The sequence below is a fragment of the Rhagoletis pomonella genome, unplaced genomic scaffold (genome assembly GCF_013731165.1).
Source record: "Rhagoletis pomonella isolate Grant_MI unplaced genomic scaffold, Rhpom_1.0 Rhpom_scaffold_02277, whole genome shotgun sequence".
NCBI lineage: Eukaryota > Metazoa > Arthropoda > Insecta > Diptera > Tephritidae > Rhagoletis > Rhagoletis pomonella.
In genome coordinates, this window is record NW_023460831.1 from 1 (window position 1) to 18,581 (window position 18,581).

Sequence of the window (18,581 nt, forward strand, 5' to 3'; positions counted from 1 at the left end):
TGTTTGAAGAAATAAACGGCACTGGGTTGCAAGCAATGGCCAATTATTTGGGGGAACATATTAAAAAAGCGGAACATGTAAATTGCCACGACAGAATAAAGAGACTGTTTTTCCGTGCACGAATGTTCATCAGAATTCGAACTCTGAACAGACAGATTTCTGATAGTACACGCTCTCGAAAGCGGAAATATCGTAAAATAATAAAATGAGGTAAGGTGAGATACACTTATTTCCATAAGATTTTATACTACAAATAATTATTTTCGATTACACTTTTCAGCAACTCCAAAAATCGTTAAAAAATTGGCGAACCGCGGCTGATAACCCACAATAATGACTATGCAATTCAAGCGTTGATTGTGTATTTTTATGTAAGTATACAATACACCTCCCACCATGCAAAACATGAGAAATAGGCAACAATCGTCAATGGCAACAAATTGGCGACTCACCGATTTATTGCTGTGGTGACAAATCGGCAACACCACTTCGTTCATGTCAATTTTGAATAAAAAAGTTCTCGAAAATTCGGAAACTTATGAATATGGCGTCAATAGCATTGGCCAAAAGCATCTAAATTATGCCCAAGGACAAGATTGAAAAAAAAAAATAGGAAGTCTCACAGCGAGAAAATGAATTAATTCCGATTGTAAGTTGCAATTTTTATACAAAAAAATAAATGAAGTATTAAGAAGAATAAAATTATTCCAAATATCGCCTGAAGCGATAAGAAAAGGACTCATTCAGGTAATAAGAAAACGACTCACCCAGGCGAGTTGCCTTCGGCGGACGTTTTAGAGCGACCGGTAATAGGAAATCGATTCGATGACAATATTACCGGCAATAAATTTGTTTCCGAGGGCGACACGTTTTCTTATTGCCGGCAACACAAATTGTTTGGTGGGCTTTCTTATGTACATTTTTAAACTAATTTAATCATGTACATACATTTGTATTTTTTTGGTTGGTCTTTTTTCGATACAGGTTATAGCGCCAACTCAGTACTGGACGAACTACTTCAACCAGCTAGAATCAAGCAATTTATTCACTAAGCAAAAGTAAGTATACGCCGAAACCACCACTTTTTTAAACCAAACTATCTTTATTTGTAGTTTGTTAGTAAATCATTTTACATATTTTTCAGATGAAATGTATCAAGTTCCACGGTGGTCCCTTTCGAGACTTTTGCTCCTCACACAACCGCGTGGACACCTCTGTTGTAATGTTGAGGAGCGATTATTCCTGGAGCTATAAATTTTATGCCGCAGAATCAAGCGCACCACATGCACATGTCGGAGATATGAACTAACTAAACACAGGTAATTTTACGAGAACACCACTATTTTTCACTTTTATTCATCGACAAAAGAGTTAATTTAACACAACAACGCGTTTTCCAACATTTATTTTTATTAATATGCCACAATTTGTTAGAAATTTCCTAAATCAATCGTCTGTGAATCAATTTTGGTTGTTTCGTTTACATTGTTTTGTTTATTTTTCCAGCGAAACAAGATGGCGTAGAACCCGCTCAAAAAATCGACTTTTTTCACTCTCTTGTTCTTACGTGATCTTGTGTCTTTCGTTCATGGATATATATCCAACCATCCAAACATATGTACACACATGAAAACATTGGTGTCCATAGGTACATACATACATATGCCCATCAGCACATCAACAAAGCCCGTTTGCTTCATCATAAATATATCCATACAAACATATGTACATATGTACGAATTGATATAGTTACGCGAAGCACGCTTGCATCATTTATACATATATTGCTTGGTAGCGGCAGAGCTGAAATGTGCAATGAGTTCGTTCACTCATGTAACGTTTTCAGTTTTAAAAATTTCACTCTCCATTTTTGCGATACCGCCGCCTAAGAAGTTTCACTTAAAAAAAAATCGATAAAAGGTTCCTCTTACCAAACCTAGTCTATTCTATGTTTTTGGGGTCGCTGAACACTTTCTCTGTAAAGTAAAATCCGAGATGTTTTTTGAGGTTAGAAAATAATCCAGACTTGGTGGAGCAAAATGGACTTCAGATTCGTGTTCAGCGACCCCAAAAACATATAACAGACTAGGTTTGGTCAAAGGAACCTTTCATCGATTTTTTTTGTGGACCTGTCCCTGCAAGAACAGTGACAATCATTTGACCGGTAAAATGACGGACAATCCTCATAGAAATACTCGTCATTTCTTTGTATGAAAGTTTCTATCAAAATATTAAGGGCAATGTGCAAAATTTGATGGAAAAAATCGTATACATGTGAATCATCAATGATATAAACATTGGTCAATAATCATGCTTGATGGGATCTTAGGTCAGTATTGACAAATCATACTTGCTATAAAAGTTGGTCAAATATGACTGATCACAATTTGTGAGTTTCGACGTCATATTAAACAACATGAGCTTTTCTCTGCACATAGCATTATTAAAATTTTTTGTTTAATTTTAAAACACTTTAATTATTTTTCTAAATACTTATCGTTTATTTCTTAGCACTTTCTTGGTAAAACTTTCGACAGCGTCCTTTCGTTTCTAGATTTTTTTATTGTGATTTATAATGATGTACATATTTTATTTTCTTGTGAACCTTTCCATCATCAGTGACAATCATATAACCGGTCAAATGATAGTCACCGAAAAAAATCGTATTCTATCAGCATTGTCAATCATATGACAGGTAAAATGTTTGTGACTTTTCTACCCGACTCGACTGGCATATACATTTTTGCATAAGTGTTAATTTTACTTGTGAATGTGTTGGAGTTTTAGTCATTCGCGTCTTCTAAGGTGTGTTATTAAGCTGGCAGCCGCACTGCAATTATTGGGGCAAGGAGGATACCAACACCAAATTGGTGAAGGCCAACACGTAGGCCTTTCTCAGCAGTTTATGTCACGCTGCCTCATTGAAGTGTGTAAATCCATTGCGAAAACGCCAATATATCAAATTGCCGAGGCTTTATATTTGGTTGTTTGGTTTTAGTTGTCCTAAAAATGATTTATTGCTTAAAAGAATACATATTTTCTTAAATATTATTGCAATTACTTACATTTTTGTGGGCGTCCGAGTGTTTGGTTGCTTTCGAAAAGAATTTTCTACAATTCCACCATTTTGGCATTTGTTTTAGATGCAGGGAGTACCAAATTTCCGAAAATTCGAAAGGGGATAAACAAAATTCGAAAGGAACATAATGGAACTCGAACACCGAACGAATGTTACTCGAAAGGTGCTTTCAGAGCACGGTTGCCATTTCCAATCTATTTTTCGAACCAAAAAATGGACCAAAAGGTAAAAAATTGACCAATTTTTATTACATCGGGAAATTGAGTGGAGTTTATTCCTCTTTATCAAGAAATTATGGCAATTCAGTTTTTATATTGCATCCAAAGTGCATTACAATCGGAGGGGTTAGAATCAAAAGGATCTAAGATCTGAAATTTTTTGAGATAATTAAGGTTAAAATTGATTACTTATTGTAAATTCTGGGTAAATGCATTTGAAATGATTCTTGTCTAAATGAATGCATGTGAATTAACTAATTCAAAGAATGTTTACCCTTTGTCACCAAATAAACACTATATTTAACTATACAAATATGGGTATAACTTATATTTTCAAAAAATGTCGCTTAGACCCTTATGATTCTAACCCCTTCAACTGTATATTATTAACATTATAATGCTTAATGTTTTAAATTTTAATTTGTTTCTTAATTAACCTTAATCAAAGATTTTTGCGCTCAGCTGCTGCGGAACTGTGAGGCAGACTAAAAATGTTATGAACTAAATCACACAATTCTCCAAAGGCCGCTTCACCCAATCCATTTTTAATCAAACTTACTTTATTCCAAAAACGTTCTATATTGGTACAGTTTTTGAAGTTACCTTCACTCAGCCTCAATTTGTGAAACTGAAATTCAATTATGTCTGCATCATTTACCAATGCAGGAAATTGGTCGAGTAGCGGCAAAATTGATACATCAGTATCAAAAAGAACTTCATGTAGTGTAATAATTTCAAGATGTTTAATATCCTTTCGATGAAATCGAATATTATTTTCATGTGCTAAATGCTATGGTTAAAGTTTTGCTTCCTTTCCATATTTTTGCCAGCCGCTTTAATATTGGTCCGCGATATTTTTTAAGCGTGCTTTGACAGATGATTAGCCATATTTGAAGATCAGTGGCAAGGCGAGTTCATACTTTTATCAGGTGTTGCCAATCGGCCCTATGCTGAATATGACGATCGTCAGCGCATCAGTAACATGATTGGCGATGGCCGTATCGTTGCTTTACTGACGATGACGATATTCAGCATAGGACGAAATATTCATCAATTAAATAGAAAAAATTTAAAACGCGAAACTATTGCATGAAGTGAATGGGTGATAATAACCTAACCAAAGGCTTGTGAAATGGACCATTTTAAAAAGTATTGGACCAATGGACCAAAGAAAAAGAAATGTACCAAATTTGGTCAATTCAAACAAAATACACACAACGCCGAAACCGGCTTGTCTCCAAACCAAATTTGACAAGCGATGACGGAAACTTGTTCCACATTACATCACACTCCTACCCTGTCGGCAACACCAACAACGAAAATCAAACAAAATACTTTAGGATTTTCTTAAGGTTTTTGCACAACGTTGGAACTTCATTAAACTGTACTGTAAAAAGTTAAGAAGTAAGAAGAAAATAATTTCGTTATACATAGTTGACATGTTTCAGATAATAGCTCTGATCCAATACTTTTCGTGAAAAATCCTGTAAAACTGTCAAACAGCAAAATTACTCTCTGAAGTGATAGTAAAAAGTGAGTAACAACAAAAAGCACGGGAACAAAAAATCCATTTTTCCTGTAAAAACGTCAACCAGTGATTGCTTGACACTTTTCATGATTTTACCAGAAGAAAAAGTTCGGGTAAAATCTTGCAACTTCATTCCCTACACAACTCTCCAAAAGTCGCTCTCATTTAGAGGATTTTGGAGGATTTTGGAGTACGGGAACATTTTTCCTGCAACTTCCTGCAAGTTCGTGTAAAATCCTGTAAGTTCATGGAGTACTGGATCAGAGCTAATGTTTCATATGCACAAGAAATTAATACAACAAAAAGTCCAATCGTTTTATGTGCATATCGCCGGGTTGTTACGTACCAGTTGTGATAATATGATGGTGCTTAAATTATATAAAAAGAAGGCTGTAGTTTTCTTGTCGAGTGTTGCTAGTTATCTCGAAAATAACTTTCAGTTTAATACCTAACAACAAATTGAAATAGTCGAATAGCTTTTGTCCATAACTTACAACTCTTTTTCACAATTTACTAACATTGTAAAAGAGTTTTGCATACAAGACATAGAGTTAGATACTCTTTTTAGCGAATTATTAGCCTTTCAAAGTTTTTGCTTAGTTGAAAAAATTAATTTGAGCCATGAGGAATTATAGATGAAGTCCTTAAATAGAGATACTTGTCCACAGTTTGAAAAAATATGTAATTTTTATTTTCAATACCACACTCAAACGAAGCAACTAGGAGGATCTTAAGTTTAAACTTTGCTTCCTGTCGCAAAGAGAGAAACCGGCTTCTAATTGAAATTATTTAAAGTGAACTTCATATTACAAGTAATTTTAAAATGAAATGTATAGAATTCTTTGACTATTTAAACACTGAAGATGGAAATGATCTCATTATTGCTATTCAAAAATGTCAAATATAAAATATTTTATTGGCTTCTGTGTACAATGATATGTACACTCATGTTAAAACGAATAACACTTTTATTTTTTTTTACAACGCTTTTATCAACTTGCAATGTTGTGCGTCCAGAAACTTTCAATGTTGTGGATCCAGAAACTTTCAATGTTGTGTGTCCGACACCAAAGCAAAGCTTTGAAAAGTTCCTATAAAAAAGCATAGTGCATAGGGCGACAGCTGTAGTGAATAGGGCGAGGTAGATGACATCTAGATGTCGCCCTATGTACTACGTTTGCTACAGCGGAAATAGACGACACGCCATTTCTTTAAATAAAATTAATTGGTGCTCGTTTGTATGTACATACATATGTAAATGCATGTGTGTGCACCTTTCTATTAATACCGTTGAATTATTTTACTATCTATTGCAAACTTTTATTCAGACAGGACTAAAAAGTAGAAAATAAATAATATAAAAAAACTTTTTAATATACAACGCTTTTATAAATGGACTAAAAAGTAGAAAATAATATTTCTCAGTCCCATAGAATTTGTTTTGATAACTTTTGATTTTGAAATTTTAGTAAAAGTCATTATAAACAATCTATGAAATTGAAAATGAAAAGCGTGGGGCGCATGTAATACACTTGAATTGATATGAAAAGTAATATATGTATGTATGTATGTGGGTATATGAATAACGACCGCTTAAAATCGATTTCAAAGTTCTACTTTCGCTGTAGAAATTTTAGGTCTACGTTATGTAGTTTGACTATTGTCAATTAAATCGAATGCTTTGTATTGCATGCGCTCCACGTTTTTCATTTTCAATTTCATATATTGTTTATAATGACTTTTGCTAAAATTTCAAAATCAAAAGTTATCAAAACAAATTCTATGGGACTGAGAAATATTATTTTCTACTTTTTAGTCCATTTATAAAAGCGTTGTATATTAAAAAGTTTCTTTTTATATTATTTATTATGAACTATATTTTATGTATATACCAAAATATTGTTAAAAACAATAACTCCGGCGTTTTAAAGTATTATCCGTTATTACATTCATGATTTTGCTTTGAACAAAAATTTACTGAAAAGTACTGATTTTTTTAACGTGAAAAAGTCTAATGCACTAATTTCGCGCATAAAAAATCTGGCAACCCTAACTACAAGTGTATGTAAAATTTTTTGGATGGAGTTACCCATTGCTCTGACTACAAATAGAAATTCGTTCGTTCATTTTGCTACCTGCTTCGTGGTGCAACGCAACGTAGCACGAAGTATGGGTGCGTTCAGAACAGTATTGCCAGGTCTTCGGCATGAGAAAACGTCTCTCGTGGTCTGAAAAACGTCATTTCCTACCCAAAAACGTCTTATTCAAATGAATGTACAAAAAGTTGTTCTTATTAAACTTTTATTGTATACAAAGGTACATGTGTACGTAAGGTATATTAAAATTTCATTGCACATTTAAAATTCATTGTACACTGGTTTGAGATCGTTAATATAAAAATAATTTTATGCATACAGCTGATTAAGTCATCACCATTTTGATCGATTTTGGCTGTTTCTCTTTTGTTTATTTAATGTTTATTATTTTTCCATAAAAGCTCATTATATAACAAACAAAATATAAATCCACATTTCAAACTTTGTGCAAAAATTTTAAAAAATCTGCAAAGCTTCAGCTAGATTTTTAACTTTTTATTTAGATTTTTTTAAATTTTTTTGAGTATGCAGTTTGATAGCCCATTAAATTTCAGTGCAATAATGTACAATTTTAAAGGGGCTAAATAATCGCGTTGATTTTTAATAATTTTTTTTTTCTTGTAGACATTTGGTAAGGGGGTCGGCTGTCGAAAATGCTAAATTACGTTCTGTTAAGAAAGAGCATAGCAATATTTCAACCTTTTTTGCGTCCATTACATTTTCAATAAAGTCTTAAAAAAGTCGCCTACTGTTTTCTGACTTTTTATGCTGCTACAGCTTTTTTGATGCTTTTGCGAGCGTGCGTGTTGCTCTTCCTGATTTGGCTTTTAATGTGCAATTGCAAACATTACAATCAGCCTCGTAACCTCAAGTATTTACACAACCAGCCTTTGAACATAGTCCAAGAATCAAAAAAAAAAAAAAATGCGCGTACGCTTGGTATGCATCATATTTAAGTCATCTGTGTCCAAAGAATAAATATCTTTGGAAGAAGTTGCTGCAAAACACAAAGCTTGTAAAGATTTATTAAGAAAATAATTCAAAATCAGTTTTACTTACAAGATTTAGTAAGAGAAAAAAATTACTGGGAAGTTAAAAAACGTAATTTTTTACATAAAAAACGTCCAAACGTCAACAGGATACAAAAAACGTCCAAATGACGTTAAAAACGTCAACCTGGCAACGCTGGTTCAGAAATGCACCAAGCCAAAGCATCAGAGTCTTTTATTTCTAAACTATAATTGATGGAAATGTTTTGTTTGAGCAACTAAGTTCCAATTCGGCTTTTAACCGTGGTTGCGCATATTTGACATTTCCATCAATTATAGTTTAGAAATAAAAGAGATTGATGCTTTGGATTGCTGCATTTCTGAACGCGTCCCTATAACAAGAAAAATGCTACTGCGTTTTGCGTTTCTGGCTCTGCTCCTCAATGAAGAGTCCTCATCTATTCACCTTGAGAGCAGTAGCAAAAATTAAAACTATGAAATAGCCTAGCTTTTTCAATCACTGGCTGTAATAGGCGGCATACTCGTGAGCCGGTTTGGATGTGTTTGTGAGAATAAATGTGTTAGTTACACCAACATGACTCCCGGCATGACTTTAAATGATTCAACTGCGTGTAGTCGAAGGCATTGTGGAAGAATACAAGTGAGATATCTTAGGGTTGACAGATAGTTGACAGGGTGTTCAATATGGCGATGACAGTGTGAACAATATGGCAGCCAATATGGCATACAACACCGAATGGCCCGAAGTAGCCAAACTACGACCCGAATGAAACGCTTCGTGAAAATCCAGGGTTGCGAAGTGGTATTTTGTTGGAAAATATAAAAGCCAGGATTTTGTGCAGCGCCGAATTTTAACAAAAGAGGGTTTTGTGTTCTCAAGATGAACAGAAAAGGGTTGCTGTGCTGTTTCGTTTTAAGCTTATTTTAATCTTAAGGTATCTAATTAAATATTAAAAGGAGACAAAAATTAAAGCAAAAATTTAAAATATATGTACATATCTGAAAATTTTAAATAAAATATATATTTTCACGAGAGACAAATTAAATAAAATGGGTTAACTTTAGGGGAAATATACTTATCAGATTGGGTCAGATAGCGCTTTTACGTTATAAATAAAAATAATTCCTACTTAAATTTTATATAATTTTGGTAACGTATTTCTAAGCTGACCCTGAGATCTGTGAAATAATACATATTTATGTGCATATATTGTGTTGATTATGCTCTAAATCGCTAAATAATTCTTGCAGCAATCAGCACCATTGGAAAGTGAAGTGACAATAGGCTGGTTTTCTTTATACAGCCCGTTTTAAATTCGTATTATTGTTATAATAAATTACAATTATTGTTTGTTTCCATTTCGGTCAACCGCGCAAATTATTTATTAAAAAAATGTCGTTTAAAAATAGCAATTTTGTTTACTTTTGAATAAGACTTTATCGAGTGCGCTATAAAGACAGGGGGATAAATGCTGTAAAGAAATATATGTTGAGTCCAATCGGTTTTTTTGCTAATCCGGATTTTGTGTAGGTATAAACAAGGTATATTAAAAAAATAAATCTCCATGAAAAAATATCGTTATTTTCGTATTTAAAATTAATCGGAATTTTATGGGGGGGTTATAAAAACTCGTTTTAATTGAAACTTTGTTTTTTTCGGCTTTATTTGTTATTATTTATTGGCCTAGATGCAAATATTGAATGAACTAACATATTTTAAATATTTACGGAACTACCATTTGTATGAAACCCTGCCTATCCTGTATTCAAGTAGATGTAATTCGAAAAATTTAAACGGATTTCTTTAAATCAACCTGAGCTGCGGACATATTGCGAATTCATTTTAAAACATTAACCACTACATTATATTAGTATAAAATACTTTCAATTAAGAAACAATTCTTATTAGAAAATAAATATGAATCGGTTTATTTTAAATATTCCAATGTATATTTTTTGTTAATGCAGATAGTGCGGATTTAACGTATTTTATAACCGTTACATGGGGAAAATAAATTTTAGGCAGATTGTTATTGACAATTTTTACATAATTTACGATTGCAATCAATTTCTTTCAAAACTATAATCTAAATGACTGCAAGTTGTATTTTTTACGATCAAAACAGATTCCAATATTAGGTATATTATGCAAATGCAATCCAATTTGATTTGAGTTATTCAGTTTTAGATACATTTATATTTCTGTGTTCGTATGGAATAGTAGTTTTTGTCGGTAAGCTGGCTTTAGTATAATCCGGCATTCCCTTTATTATTTACAACACAAGGAATTTTTTGATGACCCTTAACAAGAATATGGACGTGCTAGTATCGGAACTATTTCTTGCACGTTTATTTATCCAAAATTTCTTCAACGGCTCGGCGCCAGTGAGGGTATGCTGCGAATGCCGCATTATACTAAAACCAGCCTTTCGACATAAGCTACTATTCCATACGAGTGGGGCACGTGCGAAATGCGGATTTTCCCAGTTGCAGTACAGCAGTAACTCGACACCTTCCTCACCAACCGCTCTGTCCTCTATGAGCTTCTTAATGTAACTGCAAATAAAAGATGAAAATTTGAGAAAAAATACTATCACAGCGTTTCACTCTTGTAGTATATTGGCTATCAAGCACCAGAAAATTTCCATCACGCCTTCCATATGCCAACGATTGTCGTGGATCAATTAAAATACTGTCATCACAGCTTTTTGGTACTCCAGCAACTGGTGTGTCTATGGCGGAGTTATGTGGAGCTGTTGCATGACTAAAATCAATTTGGGCTCTTTGAGAACTGGCTTGTTTGTTGCGCGCTATTGGCATCAAATGTATGCAAATTAGATTTCCAAACGGGCAACTGTTGAATACAGGAAAAAATGTATTTTATATGGTTCCGCTAAAGTGCACTACTACCGTGTATAAATTGGCCGACCTTCTAATAAATCAAGCAATCTTATTGTATCGTCATCGCCGCCAGTCACCAAGAAATTTCAACTTGGGTGAAATGCAACATCATTCTCCGGCGACGAATGCACTGTATTAGCTCGCCTTCAGCTTTGTCAAATATCTTAACGCGGTTACAACTTAATGCTAAAGCCACCAGATTGCCGTCTGGATGCCATGCCAGCTGTCGTCCCATACCTCTTCCCCCGGTGAACGTTCGCATACATTCGCCTGAAAATGTATCGCAAATTCTTAACTTGTCGCCGCACGATGAAATGAACTTACCATTAGGGCTGAATTTTGCTGCGCGCACCCATTTGTGTGTATTTTGAATCAGTATTTTGATGGCTGTTCGCCATTTTTCTAGTCTGCAAACGAATAAGTTGACGAAGAAGCAAACAAATTCAAGCACATTGTTGCATTCTACCGTACATTTTAAAAGCTTTAAAATCTTAAAACATATGTGAAAAACTTTTATAATCTGAATATTTCTAATGTCGCAATCAAAACCAAATTTTATAAATAGCATTTTTAAAAAGCAATCATCTAATATTTTTCAAGTTTTTGGGCATATATGTTACCATTTGAACAGCAAATACTACCAAGTTTTAAGAGACTATTTAATGCAACTCAGGTCAAAAAACCGCACTTTAGACCAAAATAAGCAACTCTAGAAAACAGATGATCGCAGCTGTGGCCCAGGATGACGTCTATTGCTAAGATATCTCACTTGTATTTGTACACAATGGTCGAAGGCGAGTCAACACGTACACAAATGACTCGCGAGTTAGACGTACCGTGAATGCCGCCTATTACAGCCAGTGATTGAAAAAGCTAGGCTATTTCATAGTTTTAATTTTTGCTACTGCTCTCAAGGTGAATAGATGAGGACTCTTCATTGAGGAGCAGAGCCAGAAACGCAAACCGCAGTAGCATTTTTCTTGTTATAGGGACGCGTTCAGAAATGCATCAATCCAAAGCATCAATCTCTTTTATTTCTAAACTATAATTGATGGAAATGTCAAATATGCGCAACGACGGTTAAAAGCCGAATTGGAACTTAGTTGCTCAAACAAAACATTTCCATCAATTATAGTTTAGAAATAAAAGACTCTGATGCTTTGGCTTGATGCATTTCTGAACGCACCCATACTTCGTGCTACGTTGCGTTGCACCACGAAGCAGGTAGCAAAACGAAGTAAAAAATAAACGAATTTCTCACCCCTACTCTGCGACTTTTTTGTATTCTAATTTTGCTACGAATCGTAGAAATAGTATGCTGCAATCCGAATCGTATTTTCGAACTTTCGAAATTCGTAACAATGGCATGCCTAAAAAATGAACGAGTAAGCTTTTTTGCGTAATTTTGTACGAAAACAATTCTGTGTCGGAGGCGAAATAAAAGATGTAAATCGATGTGTGTTTGCAAGAAATATTGGTGGTGTACATTTATACAGATAAATTTGCCTTTCGCATATACGTATATTTTTATCCACTGTCGAGAAACTTGGGTCCGGTTTAGTTAATGTACAACGATTTTCGGTGTAACATACACGTGTAATCAAAGGATTCACATTTTATTTAAGATAAATGTTTAAAATTTCCTACCACTAGCTTATTAATAAACTCAGTTTGCACTATGCACTTTTTTGCAGATTTCGACGTGGGTTCTGCCCAAAAATACTGTGGACGGCGTAGCCGGAGTGATAGGCACAAGAAATGTTTTATACCTTTGACATGCGGAAGCCCCTCTTCTCCGCAACACAGAAAGGAGAATTCTACTTAGTAAGGGTTATAATCCCTAAGCGCGGCCGAAGGCAGAAGCAAGCGCAACAGGTGGTGGACCTAACAAAGTGCATGTTTCAATAGCTTGGAAGAAGCTGTTATTGCATTAGCTGGATTGAGAACCAGAGCTTCAGGCATAGGAGGAGCTGGCTTGGGGTTCAACAATTCCACCAGAAGCTGACATAGATGCGCCCATCGTTACTATGCCCGACAGCTCCGCATAACTTTGTGAATCCATTGCCATAGCATAGAATCCATAATTTTCCCCAAAATATTGATAATCAATAAATTTTACTATAAACAAACGCATGATTAGTGTTTTTTTATTTATTTTCCACTTAGTTTTCCTTCATTCAGCTATCTTCGGAAAACAACTGATAGCTGGCAATGCTGCACATGTTTCCGCAAGGGTTGCAGCATGTGGATTTTCCGTTTTTCGTAGCGTAGCTACGAATTACGAATTACGAAAATTCGGGTTCTAGAATAAGGGGGTCTATTTCATGAACGAAAGACACAAGATCACGCCTTAAGGAAAGAAAGAAAAAAGTTATTTTCTAGCTGTTGAAATCTCGACGCCATCTTTGTTGTAAGAAGTAAACAACGAAGAGAACAAAAAAAACGCGTAATTGTGGAACGCATGAATAATCATTTTTATTATGCAAATTCTCCTATAAATCATGTCGTTGTGTTAAATTATTCTTTACCTTATGTGTGCACACGTTGTCACAAGCGAAAATTAAGAAAATTGCAGTAAAAAGCCACCACCAAATTGTAAACAACGAACAAATGTAAACAAACGGCTTATGTCAAAATCGCCCTACTTTTTTCATAAGTGCGATTATAACGGGCCACTCTTCTGCTGTCGTGATCTTGTCTTTTTGGTTCATGGGTCTATTTGTAGTCAGAGCAATGGGTAACTCCATCCAAAGAACCTTACACACACTTGTAGTTAGGGTTGCCAGATTTTTTATGCGCGAAATCAGTGCGTTAGACTTTTTCACGTTAAAAAAACAGTACTTTTCAGTATATTTTTGTTCAAAGCAAAATCATGAATGTAAGTAACGGATAATACGTTAAAACGCCAGAGTAATTGTTTTTAACAATATTTTGGCATATAAATAAATTATAGCTCATAAAAAAATAAAAGTGTTATTCATTTTAACATGGGTGTACATATCATTGTACCAGAAGCCAAAAAATTATTTTATATTTAGAACATTTTTGATAAGCAATAATGATATAATTTCCATCTTCAGTGCTTAAATAGTCAAAGAATTCTATACATTTCATTTTAAAATTACTTTTAATATGAAGTTCACTTTAAATAATTTCAATTAGAAGCCGGTTTCTCTCTTTGCGCCAGGAAGCAAAGTTTAAACTTAAGAGTGTGTATCCGGCATCTGGTTATCCGGTACATTCCTACTCAAGACCTTCTTCTGTTCGCCCACCTATCAGCGCTAGGCACTCAACATTTGAATTAATTGGCCGCCAAGGCAAAGCCTTTTAGTGCTAACCAGGGATGCTAAATGAATTTTTCCAAATTGTATCAAACGTCAGAAAAAAATGTACCAAATCAAATAAAAGTGTATCAACAAAAAGTTTTAAACGCTCACAGAAACAACGAATGTTTAAAACAAATATACGTTTATTCAACGCCTTTTAAAAAACATCTTGTAAAAATATGCATATGTATGTATATGGGCGAATCTCCGGAACCGTGTGCTTTTTTGTCATTCGCCTTTAAATTAATTTTATTATTGCAGTTTTACTTTTTATTAAAAAATGGGGCCATTTTAATAACAAATGTGACGAGTTTTTGTAACTTATTCAATTTCTTTTACTTTAATAATGTCATTTAAATTTTTATAAATAATAAAAGTATTTAAAATAACAATTTTGACGTGTCACTTTGGGTACCTTTTGTACGTTTTTTGAGTTTAACTTTTTCAGCGCAAAATGGAGACTTTCAAAAATCATGGCAAATAGTAAATGTAATACTGGAAAATGCATTAGGCGTTGAGATAAATATGTCCTTCTCATTGGAAATAAACTGTAACAATTTGAAGTCTGTCACTCCTAATTATCAAAAAGGTAATATTTTAAATTTTTTTAATTTTTCACATTCAGCAATTACTAAATTTTTATTATTGGTTTATGTACATATTAACTACACATTAAAGTATAAAATAAGACCTTTCACAGCTGTGTGCCTTTGAAAATATTTGAAATATAAAACATATTGTCCGAATAGGTCTTTGCGTAAATGGCTTCAGAATTCCCCTTTTTTTGATGGCACACTAACATACTAAAACATAACAGGTTGGCTTTAAGCGTGATCGTTAGATAATATTCTTCATAAAGTTCACTGAAAACGTTAAATACATAAAGTAACTTTTGTCTAAAATACCGCCATGAATTTATATACATATATGTGTGTAAGGATTTTCAGATCTTTGGGCAGTGCGGTTGGCAAATTTTTAAACATTAGCTCCAAAATAATATTTTCAATGGATCTTAAGCAAAAATTGGTTTTTCGTAAAATTTTTCTGAAACTGGGCGTGGGCCGTCCACTTATGTCAAATATTAGATACTGTTGAGTTTCTTACTTATAACTCTTTAAGCATTTGAGAAAAATGAATCACACAATAATTTGATGTTTCCTCAATAGATTTCAAACAATTTGATGTTTAATTTATTTTTGTGCATTCAATTTAAAATTTACGTTTTTTAGCGTTGGATAGCACAGTTCTGGAGATTTCGGCTGGGATAAATCGATACAATTAAATCCAAGTCCACTTTTCTCAATTTTCCAAGTAGTTTTTTACTCGATACTTTTTACTGCGATCCAAGTAGGTATCGAAAAAAATACTTGTATCGGAAGCGCAAAACTTATTATGCTTCAACATCTTTTTTGAAAAGCAACCCATCATGATTCAATAATACAAGGTTAGATAATTATTGACAGCCGCGGTTTGACACTCCCTTACAAAAGGCTGCATTTACGAAGGACAGAGAAAGGGGGAGGATGCAATCCCTTGTTGCGAAAATGGTAATAGAAAAGTACGCAAAGTAGGCAATTAGTAGTGAAATTCCTTTTGTAAATTCTAATGTACTTGCAGGAAATCTGGCAGTTTAAACGAAATATTGAACGAAATATTAATACATCTACGTGAATTACGTAATTTATGTGCTATTTAGCTGTATAAAAAATGCAAAAGGACTCAAAATTAAAATAAAACTACTATGAGATTTATGTACACATCCAATTTAAAAACAATTTATGTTTTCATCAGTTAAATGTGCTTCATATGCATATATAAATAAACATATTGCACAAAAGCTTATACTTCTATTTCACAGCAAAGCTACACTTTTTACAAGTAAATTTGCAAAGCAGCAACACTGTGCCACTGCTAAGGGAGCGGTGCGAGAGAGAGAACTGTCAGTTTATCGAACCTTGTATTATTGAATCATGGCAGCCCATTAGAGGAATGGGGATATATATGCGCACTACAGTAATGAAAACTATCGATGGGGCTATCGATAGTATCGACGGTTTCATTTTGCTGCCACTATAGAATTTTTCTAAACACTATCGATAGTTGTATGTTGCTCACATTGTTGGAATTGGACTATAAAAGATGCACATGCCTACATACATATATATGTATGCTGTGAACTCCTTTCCTTGTAAACATGTTCTTCATGGTTTTTGTTATAAAATGTGTTATTGAAATACATACACGATCTCATTTTGTTTTACAAAAGTTATTTTTGTGTAAACAAATAATCTTTATGGCTTTTGTAGTCGCGAAATGGGCTATTTAAGAATAACACCCCTATTCTGCAACCCTTTCGTATTCGGATTTTGCTACGAATCGTAGAAATAGTATGCTGCAATCCGAATCGTATTATCGAACTTTCGAAATCCGTAACAATGACATGACTGAAAACGAACGAGTAAGCTTTTTTGCGTAATTTTGTACGAAAACAATTCTGTGTCGGAGGCGAAATAAAAATTGTAAATGAATGTGTGTTTGCAAGAAATATTGGTGGTGTTCATTTAAACAGACAAATTTGCCTTTCGCATATACGTATATTTTTATCCACTGCTTCATATAAACGAGCAAAAAAGAATCTTTGTTGCCCCTTATCGAGAAACTTGGGTCCGGTTTAGTTATTTGTATAACGATTTTCGGTTGTTGTGTCTACACGTGTAATCAAAGGATTTAAATTTTTTTTAATATAAATGTATCAAATTCTCTACCACTAGCTTATTAATAAACTCGGTTTGCACTATCCACTTTTTTGCAAATTTTGACGGGGGTTCTGCGCAAAAATACTGTGGACGGCGTAGCCGGAGTGGTATGCACAAGAAATGTTGTATACCTTTGACATGCGGAAGCCCCTTTTCCCCGCAACATAGAAAGGAGAATTCTACTTAGTAAGGCTTATAATCCCTAAGCGCGGCCGAAGGCAGAAGCAAGCGCAACAGGTGGTGGACCTAACAAAATGCATGTTTTCAATGGCTTGGAAGAAGCTGTTATTGCATTAACTGGATTGAGAACCAGAGCTTCAGGCATAGCAGGAGTTCTGGCTTGTGGTTCAACAATTCAACCAGAAGCTAACATAGATGCCCCCATGGTTACTATGCCCGGCAGCTCCGCATACCTTTGTGAGTCCATTGCCATAGCGCGCTCTTACTCCGCTGCTATAACTGCAAATGCATCAGAATCCATAATTTTCCTCAAAATATTGAAAATCAATAAATTTTACTATAAACAAGCACATGATGAGTGCTTTCCACTTTGTTTTCCTTCATTCAGCTATCTTCGAAAAACAACTGATAGCTGGCAATGCTGCACATGTTTCCGCAAGGGTTGCAGCATGTGGATTTTTTGTTTTTCGTAGCGTAGCTACGAATTACGAATTACGAAAATTCGGGATCTAGAATAAGGGGGTAATACCATTTTCCGACAGCATCCTGAATTACTTTGTTCGCTCTCCCAATTACTATCGTGAATTACCCCATTCCCACGGCGCATTCTTAATTCGATTTGACAGTTCTCTGTTGTGTTATTTTTGTTTTTCTTCGCTACAAAATGTAAGTTATTGTTAAAAATTTATAAATTGTTGAATTAAATTGGTGATGTATTTATTTACTATATTTTTAGTACAGAGAAAAAGTGCCAGCAAGTGGAACCAGGCAGGCGAGCGGGCTTTATTGGAAATATGGGGTGAGAAGATGAGCGAGTTGCGTGGCTGTAGAAAAAATAGCCATATACTTCAGGAAATGGCTGCGGTGCTCGAAAGCCATGGATTCCGTTACACGGTGGCGGAGGTCAAGACAAAAATGCACAACTTGAGCGCCCGATATCGGTAAATATTTTTACTTGTTATTATGCTTATGAAAAGTTATTTGGTGGGCATTATACCCGCCGCGCATGCTCTTTTCGCGCGAGTGTTCGTGCTAGTGGCCCCAGCTAGCTGAGAACCGTTTTTCTAATGGCAGTGTCGCGAGTGTCCCTAAGCATGAAGGAAGCGGTGCATAAATGAGATCTTCCAGTATTTTTTGCCAGATACTTTCTATATTAACCAAGTATGTATATTCCATATACAAATTCGTTATCAGTGTCGGATTCAGAACTTAATTCAATTGTTTCCATCTTGCTTGGTTCCCATCGATTTTCACTGATGAACACATCAGCACGGCATCGTAAACAAGTGCAAGGGTGAGCATGTACGGCCCGGCTTACTATCTGTTTTTTTTTAATAAGGACTTACATGTTTCCAGGTCAATCTTTCTGATGTAAGCGATATTTTCACAGTATAAAAAGTTTGCAACTGTTTTAAAAGTTGCAGATAGTTCTTCGGAGCACCATCCCGTCTCGTTACACAATTTCACGGTGTTCAATAATCTCCTCG

At 34.5% G+C, this 18,581-nt stretch overlaps 1 long non-coding RNA gene across 1 annotated transcript; it reads left to right on the top strand.

Moving 5' to 3' along the window:
- Positions 1–27: 27 nt before the first annotated feature.
- On the top strand, positions 28–18,225 carry LOC118753262. Its single transcript, XR_004994788.1, has 5 exons — positions 28–210; positions 281–371; positions 985–1,058; positions 1,145–1,319; positions 17,831–18,225. It is a non-coding gene; the product is annotated as an uncharacterized LOC118753262 (long non-coding RNA).
- The last annotated feature ends 356 nt before the right edge of the window (positions 18,226–18,581 follow it).